The sequence below is a fragment of the Palaemon carinicauda genome, chromosome 3, assembly GCF_036898095.1.
Source record: "Palaemon carinicauda isolate YSFRI2023 chromosome 3, ASM3689809v2, whole genome shotgun sequence".
Classification (NCBI taxonomy): domain Eukaryota; kingdom Metazoa; phylum Arthropoda; class Malacostraca; order Decapoda; family Palaemonidae; genus Palaemon; species Palaemon carinicauda.
The window spans coordinates 42,192,125-42,204,535 of NC_090727.1; the positions used below are offsets into that span (position 1 = coordinate 42,192,125).

The following is a 12,411-nucleotide window of genomic DNA, read 5'->3' on the forward strand; positions in this document are numbered from 1 at the left end:
TAGTCAAAAGGCAGTCAGATTGAGAGCGGGGAGATTCTGATGCTACCTCTCTATGTGTGACTGTTTGAGTAAATCGCTCCAACTTGGTAAGGTTCTGGGGGTTTCTACCAGCCACTCCATCACTTCTGCCACCCAAGGTCTCATGGGGCAAAACGGAGCTATCAGGGTCATGCGGGCGTTGTGCGACTCCCTGAACTTTTTCAGGACTCTGTCCAGGATCTTGAATGGGGGAAAAGCATACACGTTTAGTCCTTCCCAATTCAAGAGAAAAGCGTCCACTGCAGCTGCTTCCTGGTCTGGGACTGGAGAGCAATACACTGGTAACCTCTTTGTCATTTGTGAAGCGAAAAGGTCTATCGAGGGTTGACCCCATAACACCCAAGGTGAGTCATCAGGGTTATGTGCCTCGCTTTCGCCCACAGTAGTAGATCTCTCGCAGCCTCGTAAAGTGAGTCTGAACGAGTGCCTCCCTGCTTCTTGATGTAGTCTAACGCTGTGGTGTTGTCTGCGTTGACCTGAACTAAATTTCCCTAGACTTCCTCCTGGAAGTGCATTAGTGCTAGGTGAATGGTCACTAGCTCCTTGATGTTTATGTGCCATTCCCTCTGAGACTCTTCCCACAGACCCGATATCTCGGTCTTCCACAGTGTTGCACCCCACCCCATGTCCGAGGCGTCGGAATACAACACTAGGTCGGGGTTCCTCTGATAAAGTTAGAGGCCTTCCATGAGGTTTTTGGCATCGTCCCACCAACTTGAGTGATTCCTGATCCCGAGGAATCGGAATCCACTTTTCTAGACTTTGACCTCTCGTTCAAAATTTTGCAAGATGGAATTGAAGAGGCCATAAATGAAATCTTCCCAGGGATACGAACTGTTCGATCAATGAGAGGGTACCCAGAAGACTCATCCATTCTCTTACTGAGCAGGACTGTATGTCTAGGAAGTGTTGCACCTTTTCTAGGCAATCTAGAATGCGTTTCGGGGCTGGAAACGCCCAAAAAAACCACTGAGTGAATCCTCATCCCCTGGTAGATGATGTTTTGCGAAGGTGTCAGTTGAGATTTGGCCAGGTTCACCATCAGACCTAGCTGTTGCGTCAAGGACATTGTAATTTGAAGAGCCTCCAGACACTTTTCTTGCGACCTGGCTCTGAGTAGCCAATCGTCCAGGTACATGGATGTCCGTACTCCCTTTAGATGTAGCCAGCGAGCCCCGTTGGCAACCACTCAGGTATAAACGTAGGGAGCCGTGCTCAGTCCAAAACAGAGGGCTTTGAACTGATAAGTAGTTTCTTGGAACATGAATCTTAGAAATTTTCAGTAGTTCGGGTGTATCGGGATGTAGAAATATGCGTCCTGCAGATCTAACGACACCATCCAGTCTCCCTGTCTGGTGCCTGCTAGGACTGACGCAGAAGTTTCCATGGCAAACTTGACTTTGCTGACGAACTTGCTCAGGGGACTTACGTCCTGAACAGGTTTCCAACCCCCCCCCCCCCCCCCCCCCCCGAGTTCTTCGGAACTAGAAAAAGTCTGTTGTAAAATCCCTCCGAAGAGGTGTCCTCTACTACCTCTATGGCTGATTTCGACATCATTAGGTTGACTTGCTCTTGAGGAGCTGCTGCCTTGTTCCCAGAGTAGGTTGCTGTCAACTCTAAGGGTTCCGACGACATGGGAGGCATTTTCAGGAAGGGGATCTTGTACCCCTCCTTCAAGACATCGATTGTCCAGACGTCCGGCCCCCCTTTGGCTCCACTCTTGCCAAAGTGGGATAACCTGGCTCCCACTAGCATCTGGAGATTGCAGAGCTGACTTCTTTGATTTGGGTTGTTGCCTTGAAAATCTGCAAGGTTGTCCTCCAGCAGCAATTCTCTGAGAACCCCTCGAAGGGGCTCTCCCATGAAAGGGCTGGTGAGTGGGAGGAGCTTCCTTTTGCTTCCTTGCTAAAAAGCTAGCCGGGAGGACTTTCTTCGCAGTCCTAGTGATAAGGTCTTGTTGTGCAAGAGCTGCCGACAAGTCTTTCACTAAGTCAGAAGGGAAGAGATGGTTACCCAAAGGAGCAAATAAAAGCTCTGATTTCTGAGCAAGAGTCAAACCTGAAGACAGGAAGGAACACAGCATAGCCCTCTTTTTAAGGACTCCTGCCATGAAAAGGGGGGAGAGTTCGACGGACCCATCCCTCATGGCCTTATCAAGACGCAATCATATGCATCAGTGCTTCATTCTTTGTATCTGTGACCTCTGCGAGGGCTCCGTGAGTCCAGTCCATTAGGCTGAAGACTTCTATACTGTAGTCCTAAAAATGCCCTTCAGCAAGTGGTCCATCTCAGAAGTGGACCACATTATCTTAAGACTTGCTCATGGCTGACCTGCGTGAGGCGTCAACAAGTCTGGAGAAGTCTCCCTGGGAGGAGGCAGGGACTCCCAAACCAAGAACCTCCCCAGTCTCATACCACACACTCGATCTGAAGGCCAGTCTAGTAGGGGGAAAGGAAAAGGAGGCCTTCCCTAGATCCTTTCTCTTGGAAACCCATTGATTGAGAGTTGAGAAAGCTCTCTTTACTGATCTGGCAAGAACCATTTTCTTAAACGAGGATAGTTTCCGGGGTCCACCCTTCAAAAACTGCAAGGGCGGGCTTTGAGGCAAGGCTGAGTGAAGTCCTCTGGATACAACTTAGCTAGAACAGCCAGCAATTTTTCAAGGTCAGCTGCATGCAGCGTTTTCCGAGTTTCCTCCTCTGAAACTTCGGCTAAGGGGATATGGATCTCCTGAGTAGAATGAGTAGTAGACAAAATCGCCTCATCCTGTCGATCCTCGTCTTCCAGTAAAATCTCATCATGCTGTGATGGAACATCATGTAAGATTCCAGCCAGTTGCGAGGAAGCGTCACGCTTGCGTGCGTCTTGCCAAACTCCCACATGTCTCGAGGAAGAGTCATGCTCATGTGCTTCCAGCCTATTTCCATCATGCTGCGAGGAAGCGTCAACATTGCGTCCAGCGTGCTGCGAGGGAAAGTCCTGCTCGCGTGCGTCCAGCATGCTGCATACTTCCAGCCTGACGCAAGGAACCGTTAACTGCGCATCCAGCACGCCGCGAGGGAGAGACAACCGAGTGTGTGTAACATGCTGCGGGGACAAGTCCTGATTGCATACGTCCAGCATGCATCCAGCCTGCTGCATGCGTCCAGTTTGCTGCATGCGTCCAGTTTGCTGCATGCTTCCAGCATGCTGCATGCATTCAGCATGCCGCGAGGGAGCGTCCAGAACCTTGTCGCTTCCCGTAACGCGTCCCGATCGCTGTGAGGGAGCGTTGCTGAGCGCAGAGTAACTCCCTGGCCGATAGCGCCTTGGTTAGCGATAGCTCCTTTCCTTGGTCTGTTGATGTCCTTTGGTTCTTTTTTATGAGACTCCTCTGTTTGTGACTTGTAGGCATCAAACACGGACGTAATAGACCTCTTCAGCTCTGACACTTGCGGCGCGTCCTGCGCGTATCCAGATTGTTGCGAGGGGGCGTCGCGATTCCTATCGCTACCTGAACTGCGTACCGCTCGCTGCAAGGGAGCGTCGATCGTTGTCGTCTGGCCACCAGGAGGAGAAAGTCCTTGCGAAATCTCCCAATCTGAAGGAGGGGGAGAAGCATGCACAGATAAAAAGTGAGCACCCTCTTCCTCCGACGAACTATGTGCCTTACGCGACTGTTTAGGCGCTGGCAAGTCGTCGTCTTCCGAAAGAAAAACTTCCGGCGAGCTCCAGTTACTGCAGGATGGTTGTTGTAACTTAGCAAGAGACTTACGTCTCTAGAGAGGCCTTGAAAGAAGCAGTTGTCGCCAACCACGTCTAGGTTTTGCGTCATCCGACGAGGACGAACACTTCCTGACCTCGCCTTTCCTGCGGCGAGGGGGAGCGTCCTGGGAAGCGTCAACAGGATCGCTCGAGGGGACGTCCGTTCGCTGATGGAGGTCTGACATCTCCTTTCGCCTTTCGACATTCCTTCTCCCAGGGGTTGGGGAACATGGAAGAGGTCCCGGGGCTGGGAGTACGAAGGACACGAACGGACGCACCCTCCACTTCACTTTCACTATTCACAAACTTGCTTTGCAAGCCACGCACTGCCCCCACATGACTTCTTTTTCCGCAGTAAGGGATTGAACCTGTGCATCTAAGGCTGAAATTTCAGCCAACACATCCTTCAAAGAATGCTCACTTACTTTCGACACCATAGCGGGGTCTGGAACTGCTGCCTTAGGATCAGGAATAGGAATATTAGTATGAAGCACATTAGAAGGAATATGACTATCAGACGATCTATTGGAAAGAACACTGGTCGATCTAGCTCTTCTAAGCCTATCCTTCGCTAATCGCTTAACATAGCGATCAAACTCCCTCCACTCCCTATCAGATAAAGACCAACATTCAACGCATCTGTCACTAAAAGTACATTCATGCCCTCTGCAACCATTACAGTACACATTGAGTGAGGATTAACAGAGGCATTAGGCATTCGAGTCTTGCATCCTCTAACACACCTTCTTATTACAGAGTCAGCCATTTTGTAATCAGAAAAAAGTCCAGGTCAAAAAACCAACAAAGTCAATCTAAACTGAGTGAAAAGTCAAAGGGAATATCAAAAAAAAAAAAAAAAAACAGCGAAAGCCATCAACAATAATCAAACAAAAGGTACTTCACCAAATTGTAGATAAAGTAAAATGAACAAAACGAATTTCCGACGTGTTGACTCGATCAACGGCAGGGAATTTCTGAGGAATGTTGGGAATGGTTCCAGTTACCTACTGAGAGATGGCGCTCATGTATGACCACTTACTCACCTAGCGGTGATTGCCGCAAAATTTTAATTTCTGCCGTGCACGCGACGAAACGCGGGATTAAGCTATATATATGTAACTACCAGGGAAGTTACATGTTTAAAAAAGCAATATTAATAGCAGTCCAAAAGGTGAAGAGGGAGAGCAGCAACAACCTTTCTCTATCTAAGCCAAAAGCAAAGTGAAGTACAGTCACAGGTGTGTAAGTGAGAGGGGTAGCTATTAAAACTCAACCCACCCACTAACTAGCAGTATGGGTAGTTAACCCCCGTTAAATTCTAATAGCTTTTCCTTTCAGCTTCGTAAAAAGTAACACCACTATAAATAGCGTCGGTTTTGTTTCCAGTTACGACACAAACTCGAGAGAGAGAGAGAGAGAGAGAGAGAGAGAGAGAGAGAGAGAGAGAGAGAGAGAGAGAGAGAGAGAGAGAGAGCGCACTTCAAGTATGACATGACAAATTCGTAAATAATTTGTATTTTTCTAGGGAAGGGTACCTTGCTACCGGCTCCCCTCATACACCTGTGAGTGTGCTCACTTTGCTTGGAGGTAGGACTTCAAGGGGGATAGGGCTGGTGGGTATGTTTGTTTAAATAGCTAAGGTTTGTATAGTTAAGAAAAATACAAATTATCTACGAATGTCATTTGTTCCATAGCTGGAATACAAACCACGCTATTTAATAGGGGTGACTCGCCAATTAGGTTGGGCGAACGTCCCAGGCAATCTGGCTTTTGGCTTTACCTGAGGGCTCCTTATCTGAGTATGTTAGTACTCAAAAATAAGCAGTCCCTGCCTTCGCTAAAACCTTGCTACGCAAGGTCCGCAGCCTACACAAGCTGTGTTTTGAGGTATATAGAAGTGTGATTGTCCAGGTAAAGTTATTTCGAGTTCTTTAGAAGGATAAACTGTGTAACTAGGACTTTCCCAATACCCCTTGTAAGGGTATGGGGACGCAACAGTATTAGTCTAACTAGAAACACAAGGAAACATAGTTTACCTGCATTGGTTTGAGGTCAGCTGTGCAGAAAACCCAAGATGCTGCTTTACCCATGAGAAGGGAGAATGAAGAAAATAATAAGAGCCAGTCAAACCTTTCCATTCACTCCGACTAAAACCGGGTAACAATGCCCTCAACCTTCTGTTACTTGTCCAATAAGGAGCTTGAGGTTTTAAACCAGCTGTTGTGCAGCTACCACAGGACCGATAGAGAACGTATCAAGTCTCCTATGGGTCACGTCTTGCAGATAGTGTGATGTGAATATGGTCTGACGATTCCACACCCCAGCTTGAAGAACCTGCATCACTGTGAAGTTTCTCTTGAATGCCAGGGACGTAGCTAAGCCCCACATCATGACGTGAAGGTGGGGGCTCTGGATTCAATGCATGGTCTAACGAATAGTGCAGGCACACGGGGACGGGCTGCGGCTGTTCTCTTAAGATACAGCCTCAAACTCCTCACTGGGCATAGTAAGAGATGGTCTGGATCATCTGTTACAGTACGGAGACTAGAAATCCGGAAGGCGTCAAATCGTGGATCCGCTACTCCCGGGTTCTGAGTCTTGGCAATAAACTCAGGGACGAAGCTGAACATTAACTCTCCCCATCCCCTTGAATGGGCGATGTCGTATGAGAGACCAATCAGTTCACCGACTCGTTTGGCCGAAGCCAAACCTAGCAAGAACACCGTCTTCCAAGTCAGGTGGTAACCAGTTGCCCGGAGTAATGGTTCATAGGGAGGTCTCTTAAGAGACCTGAGAACTCGAACCACGTTCCATGGGGAGGACTCACTTCTTACCAAAGACAGGTAAGTTCATAACTCCGTATGAGTAAGGAAAGTTCTAGTGATGAAGAAAGGTCCATTCCTTTTAGTCTAAAGGTGAGGCTTAAGGATGAGCGATAGCCTTTTACTGCCTAGACTGACAGGCGCATATCTTCACACAAATACACGAGGAACTCCACTATTGCTGGAATAGTGGCATCGGCATCGAGATGAGACACACCCCATTCCACAACACCAAACACAGAACTTTCCACTTTGCCTGGTAGACTGCTGCTGATGACGTACGCAGGTATCCAGACATCCTAGTTGCAACTTACGAAAATCCTCTCAGAGAGGAGATGCTGTAGTCTCAAGGCGCGAAGTTCGCGAAGTTATAGCGAAGCTACAGCTTTGTGGAATATTATTATTATTATTATTAAATGCTAAGCTACAACCCTAGTTGGAAAAGCAGGATGCTATAAGCCCAGGGGGCCCCAACAGGGAAAATAGCCCAGTGAGGAAAGGAAATAAGGAAATAAGGAGATAAGGAAAAATAGAACATTTTAGGAATAGTAACAATATTAAAATAAATATTTCCTATTTAAAATATAAAAACTTTAACAGAACAAGAGGAAGAGAAACTAGATAGAAAAGTGTGCCCAAGTGTACCCTCAAGCAAGAGAACTCTAACCCAAGGCAGTGTAAGACCATGGTACAGAGGCTATGGCACTACCCAGGAATAGAGAACAATGGTTTGATTTTGGAGTGTCCTTCTCCTAGAAGAGCTGCTTACCATAGCTAAAGAGTCTCTTCTACCCTTACCAAGAGGAAAGTAGCCACTGAACAATTACAGTGCAGTAGTTAACCCCTTGGGTGAAGAAGAATTGTCTAGTAATCACAGTGTTGCCAGGTGTATGAGGACAGAGGAGAATCTGTAAAGGATAGGCCACACTATTCGGTGTCTGTGTAGGCAAAGGGAAAGAACCGTAACCAGAGAGAAGGGTCCTATGTAGTACTGTCTGGCCAGTCAAAGGACCCCATAACTCTCTAGCGGTAGTATCTCAACGGGCGGCTAAGTGGTTGTTTGAGTAGATTGTGTCGTGAAGGAAGTTCTCTTAGGGGCTCTGTTAAAAGCTGCAGGAGGTCTGGAAACCATTCTGCGTGATGCCATACCAGAGCTATGAGGGTCATTGAGAGATTGACCGATGTTCTGGTCTTGTTGAGTAACTTCCTCATCAGACAGAACGGGGGAAAGGCGTAAACGTCGATGTCGTCCCACCGTTGTTGGAATGCATCTTGCCAGAGAGCCTTAGGGTCTGCGACTGGGGAACAATACAGCGGGAGCCTGAAGTTCAGGCCTGTTGCAAAGAGGTCCACACTCGGAGAAGCCCACCAAGTCAGGACTTTGTTGGTTACTAGATGATCTAAAGACCACTCGGTACACACTATCCGAGATGCTCTGCTCTGGTTGTCAGCGAGCACATTCCTTTTGCCCAGAATGAAGCGTGCCAATAGTGGTATCGAGTGGATTTCGGCCCATCTCAGTATCTCTACTGCTAGATGGGATAGATGCTGCGAAAAAGTACCTTCTTGCTTGTTGATTTAAGCCACTACAGTGGTGTTGTCGCTCATCACCACCACTGAGTGGCCAGCCAGGAACTGCTGGAACTGTTGAAGGGCCAGAAAGACGGCCTTCTTCTCTAGGAGATTTATGCAGAGGTACTCTTCTAACTCTGACCAGAGACCTGACGTCGTGTGGTGCAACACGTGGGGCCCCAACCCTTTTTTTTTATGTAGCGTCTGAGAACAGTATCAAATCCAGGGGGAGGAGGAGAAGATCCACTCCCTTTCGTAAGTTCTCGTCTTCCACCCACCACTGGAGGTCCGTCAGTTCCACCGATCCCATGGGGATCAGGATGTCAGGGGAATCGCGAGTCTGATTCCACCGGGACTAGAGTTGCCATTGGAGGGATCTCATCCTGAGGCGACCATTGGGAACTAGACGGGCCAGCCATGAAAGGTGACCGAGATGTAACCACATTTGGGCTGGAAGTTCTTCTCGTCTGAGAAAAGGTCTTGCAACCTTTCTCAGGCTTGTTATCCTGTCGTCTGATGGGAAGGCTTTGTGGAGATTGGCGTCTATAATCATGCCTAGGTATACCAGTCTCTGCGTAGGAAGCATGGACAACTTCTCGAGATTTACCATGATTCCCATATCTTGGCAAAGTCTGAGAAGTTTTCTTGGTGTTGAAGAAGGGTCGACACCGAGTCTGCTAGGATTAGCAGGTCATCCAGATAACGGAGGAGACTGATGCCAATCCTGTGTGCCTAAGATGACACTAGGGTAAACACTCTGGTGAAAACTTGAGGTGCAGTGGAAAGACCAAAGCATAGCACCAAGAACTGGTACTTTCTGTTGTCTAGGCTGAATCTTAAGTACTTCCTTAAGATGGATGGACTGGGATCTGAAAGTACGAGTCTTTTAGGTCCAGTGTACACATGAAGTCTTGAGGTCTTACCGCTAGTCTGCCGTCTCCATGCTGAACGGAGTTTGTTTGATAAACTTGTTCAGGGCTGACAGGTCGATGACTGGTCTCCAGCCTCCAGACTCCTTTCTTACAAGAAAGTCGACTGAAGAAGGCTGGGGACCCGTGGAGGACCTCTTGGAGAGCTCCCTTCTTCAACAGGGTCTGGACTTTTGCTCGAAGAGCCTGCCCCCTTGCCGATCCCATGGCAAGGGAGTCTATTGACACTGGATTCCTGGTCAGGGGAGGGAGATATGTTATGAATGGGACGCGATATCCTAGACGAAGCACGGAGATTGTCCAGGAATCGGCCCCAAGTCGCTTCCACCTGTTTGAGCAACTTTGTAGGCATCCACCCACTGGTGGAAACGCAGGGAGAGTGCCTATCCTACCGTTTGCGGCCTCGGCCGCTCCCTTTAGGATTCGTTTGACAGGAAAGGGCTTATTAGACACTGATGTCTTCGCTGCTGGTTTCGTCATTACGGTCTTGGTTGGACGGGACTGCTGAAGTGCTGCAGGATTATAGGGCTTGAATGTCAAAGCAGCAAGTTCCACGGCCTTAGGAACCTCTGACACTGCATCTCGACGTTTCAAAATTGTGTTTGCCCAAAAGTTTAAAACTTGGTGGGCAAGAAAGTCGATGGTGCGAGTGCTTTAGAGGAGAAAGGTCTCCATTGCCTTCCTGGTACGCTCCTTGGAGAAATCCTCGGATCATACCAGGTTTCCCAAGGTCCCTAACCGGATGTCCAGCCACGAAGTAGCTTGCAACGCATACTTAGTGACCTTTTCCTGGTTAAGGACTTCGGCCGCCAAGAAAGAGACCTGCCGGCTGGAGTCTCTCTCAAGAGGGACTCCTCTGGTTACCTCTTCCATAGAGTAGTGTAGTGGAAGATCTGAACTGGCCTCCTCCAGGATCTCAAAGTTCCTCCTCTGCTGTACACGAAGAGGTGGGAGGAGCTTGTTCATAGATCCGGTACAGTTGGAGGAGGCAAACTCGGAGAGCTGTTGGGCGATCTTGTCCCTGGTACTCTTCAACCCTTGAGATCAGGGCAGGGCTGCACTGGTCTTTCAAAGTTTCTGGGTGCCGAAGACGCAGTCTAAGACCGTGTCTTTGCCCTCTCGAGGAGGTATCTCTGGACCGGAAAACCCAATGAGAACCCTCATTAGAGTCAGAACCTGCCAGAATGTATGTTCTGACTCTTGTTGGTCTCCTGATGTTGGACTCGCAACAAAGTCTCCTTCTGTCCCCAAGAGCTCTCTTCTTAGGGCGAGTCGTGGACATTCCTCGAGTGGCTGGCTGTCTCCGTTCTAGTCCTGGTGGAGGACTTTGGCAGTGTTTTGGAGTCTTTGGACTCCTTCCGAGGGAGGAGTTAAAAGACTAACATCAAAGGCCTGAGTGTTGTGTCCCTCCTGATCTCTGAGGGAAACTCTCCACATGAAGGGAGGTTTCCTCCAACGTTAGAATGGAGGAGTGCCTCTCCTCGTGCGATTCCCTTGGTGAAGGATAGTCTTCATCAGACAGGAAGGGAGTGTATCCCTGGGGAGATACTGGAGGGACTAGCCTTGATGGTCTGCACGGAGTCAACTTCACCGTCGGGAAAGTGACCGCGTTAGAAACTCCTCTTTTTCTCTTCAAAGGGGTAGAGGAAGCCATGGTTCCATGTCATGAGCCCAGAGCTATAGGCTGCTCTGACGAGCGAAGCGATTGGACAGGAAGAGGCTTGAATGTCTGTGTTACAGCTCTGAATAGGGCACTGAACCAAGGCTGCTGACTGATGCACTGTCAGACAGATCCCCTGAAGGGAAAGAGACCTAAGGTTCCCTACGAGGAATCACCGTAATAGGTGGGTCTGCCTTAGAAGGCAGTTTAGGGATCCTGAACCCCTCTGCTGGTGCGTTTCACTTCTCCCACAGGACGCGCAGGAATGCGTTTGCGGGGAGGGGAATGAGGCGATGGTGACCTTGCCAGGTGTAGTTCCTGCGCGAGAAAATATTGACGCGTGGGTGAGTGGTGGCGCGTGCACGCAGGAGAGCACTTGTTGCTTTACCTGCAGAGTGTTGGCACCAGGGCTGGGGAGTCGGGACTACTATAATTTTTTAGAACCGACTCCGACTCCAATTTAAAAAAAATAATAATTAAATATTTTTATATAATTTTCTCACTTTATGTTGCCTATTAGTCAAAATAGAATTTCATCATTACTAGCCTACTAGCCTAGTAAGTAACTGTTTTATTGAAAAAATTTCACGTAATTTCTTGGATTCAGCTTTTCCTAGGTTACGTGAAACTGTAATCAAAACACCCGTCATTTCGAGATGTTTACATCTAAATAATGATTTAATTCTAAGATTATTCATATACGTGCTGCATAAAACTATGAATCAGTAACAACTCCTACCTTTTAAATGGCTAATGGTGATTAAATGAAGAGTTAATCATGAAATAAACTTCAATGTCCAGAGACTCGTGCGTGGAGAGAACAGCTGATTGCATGTAAAATATTATTGTTTTGGTTTGGCTTATGGATGAGAGATGGCAGGAGCTATATGTTTCCCAGTGACTGCCTTTATTCGAGAGGGTGTTAAAGAAAACGGCGGGTAATATGAAACGTTTTTTGAGCGACTTTGAAAAAAGTGACTTAGGATACCAAAAGAGAATATTTCTCCAGCGCAAAAATTTCATTTTTGAGGAGTCTGAGTCGGAGTCGGTGGAATTTTACCGACTGCAACTCCTCTTGTCCATAAATTGGCCTCGACTCCGACTCCCCAGCCCTGGTTGGCTCGCAGGCGAGTACTGGCGCACGGGAACACGCTGGTGCGCAGGAGGGCACTGGCACGTAGGAGATCGTGGGCGTGTATGCGCAGGGTGCGCAGAAGATTGCTGATGCACAGGCGAGCGTGGGCGCAGGCGCATTTTGCTGCCGTCTATGAGGGCGAGCAGGTGAAGGGGCGCGACGAAGCGCTGAAGAGTGCCGACGCGCAGTCGTGACAAGCTGCTGGTGAGCACTGATGTCCTGTAGGTTGGCCAGCTGCAGGGCGATAGATAGCGTGCAGCTGCGCACTTTGGTAGGGCCCCAAGCGGTTTTACCGGTGATGGAAGGTCGGCGGGTCTGGAGGTGGATGGTCAGGAACTGGGATGTGCCCTTTTAGAGGGCGAGCATCCACCGAAGGGGATCGTGAATGATCCGCAGAGAGGTCCAGGACCGAAGTCACAGGATTAGTAGCAGGAGCAGTGACGATCGATGGTCGAAGGTCAGATGACTGCAGCGGAGGCTATTCTACTGGGGATGGCTGCGACGACGAT

At 48.7% G+C, this 12,411-nt stretch overlaps 1 long non-coding RNA gene across 2 annotated transcripts in view; it reads right to left on the reverse strand.

Annotated features, from left to right (window-relative positions):
* LOC137638250 (uncharacterized) overlaps window positions 1-12,411 on the reverse strand; it is a 35,063-nt gene that overhangs the window by 4,962 nt on the left and 17,690 nt on the right. The gene's annotated exons all lie outside the window — the stretch shown is intronic.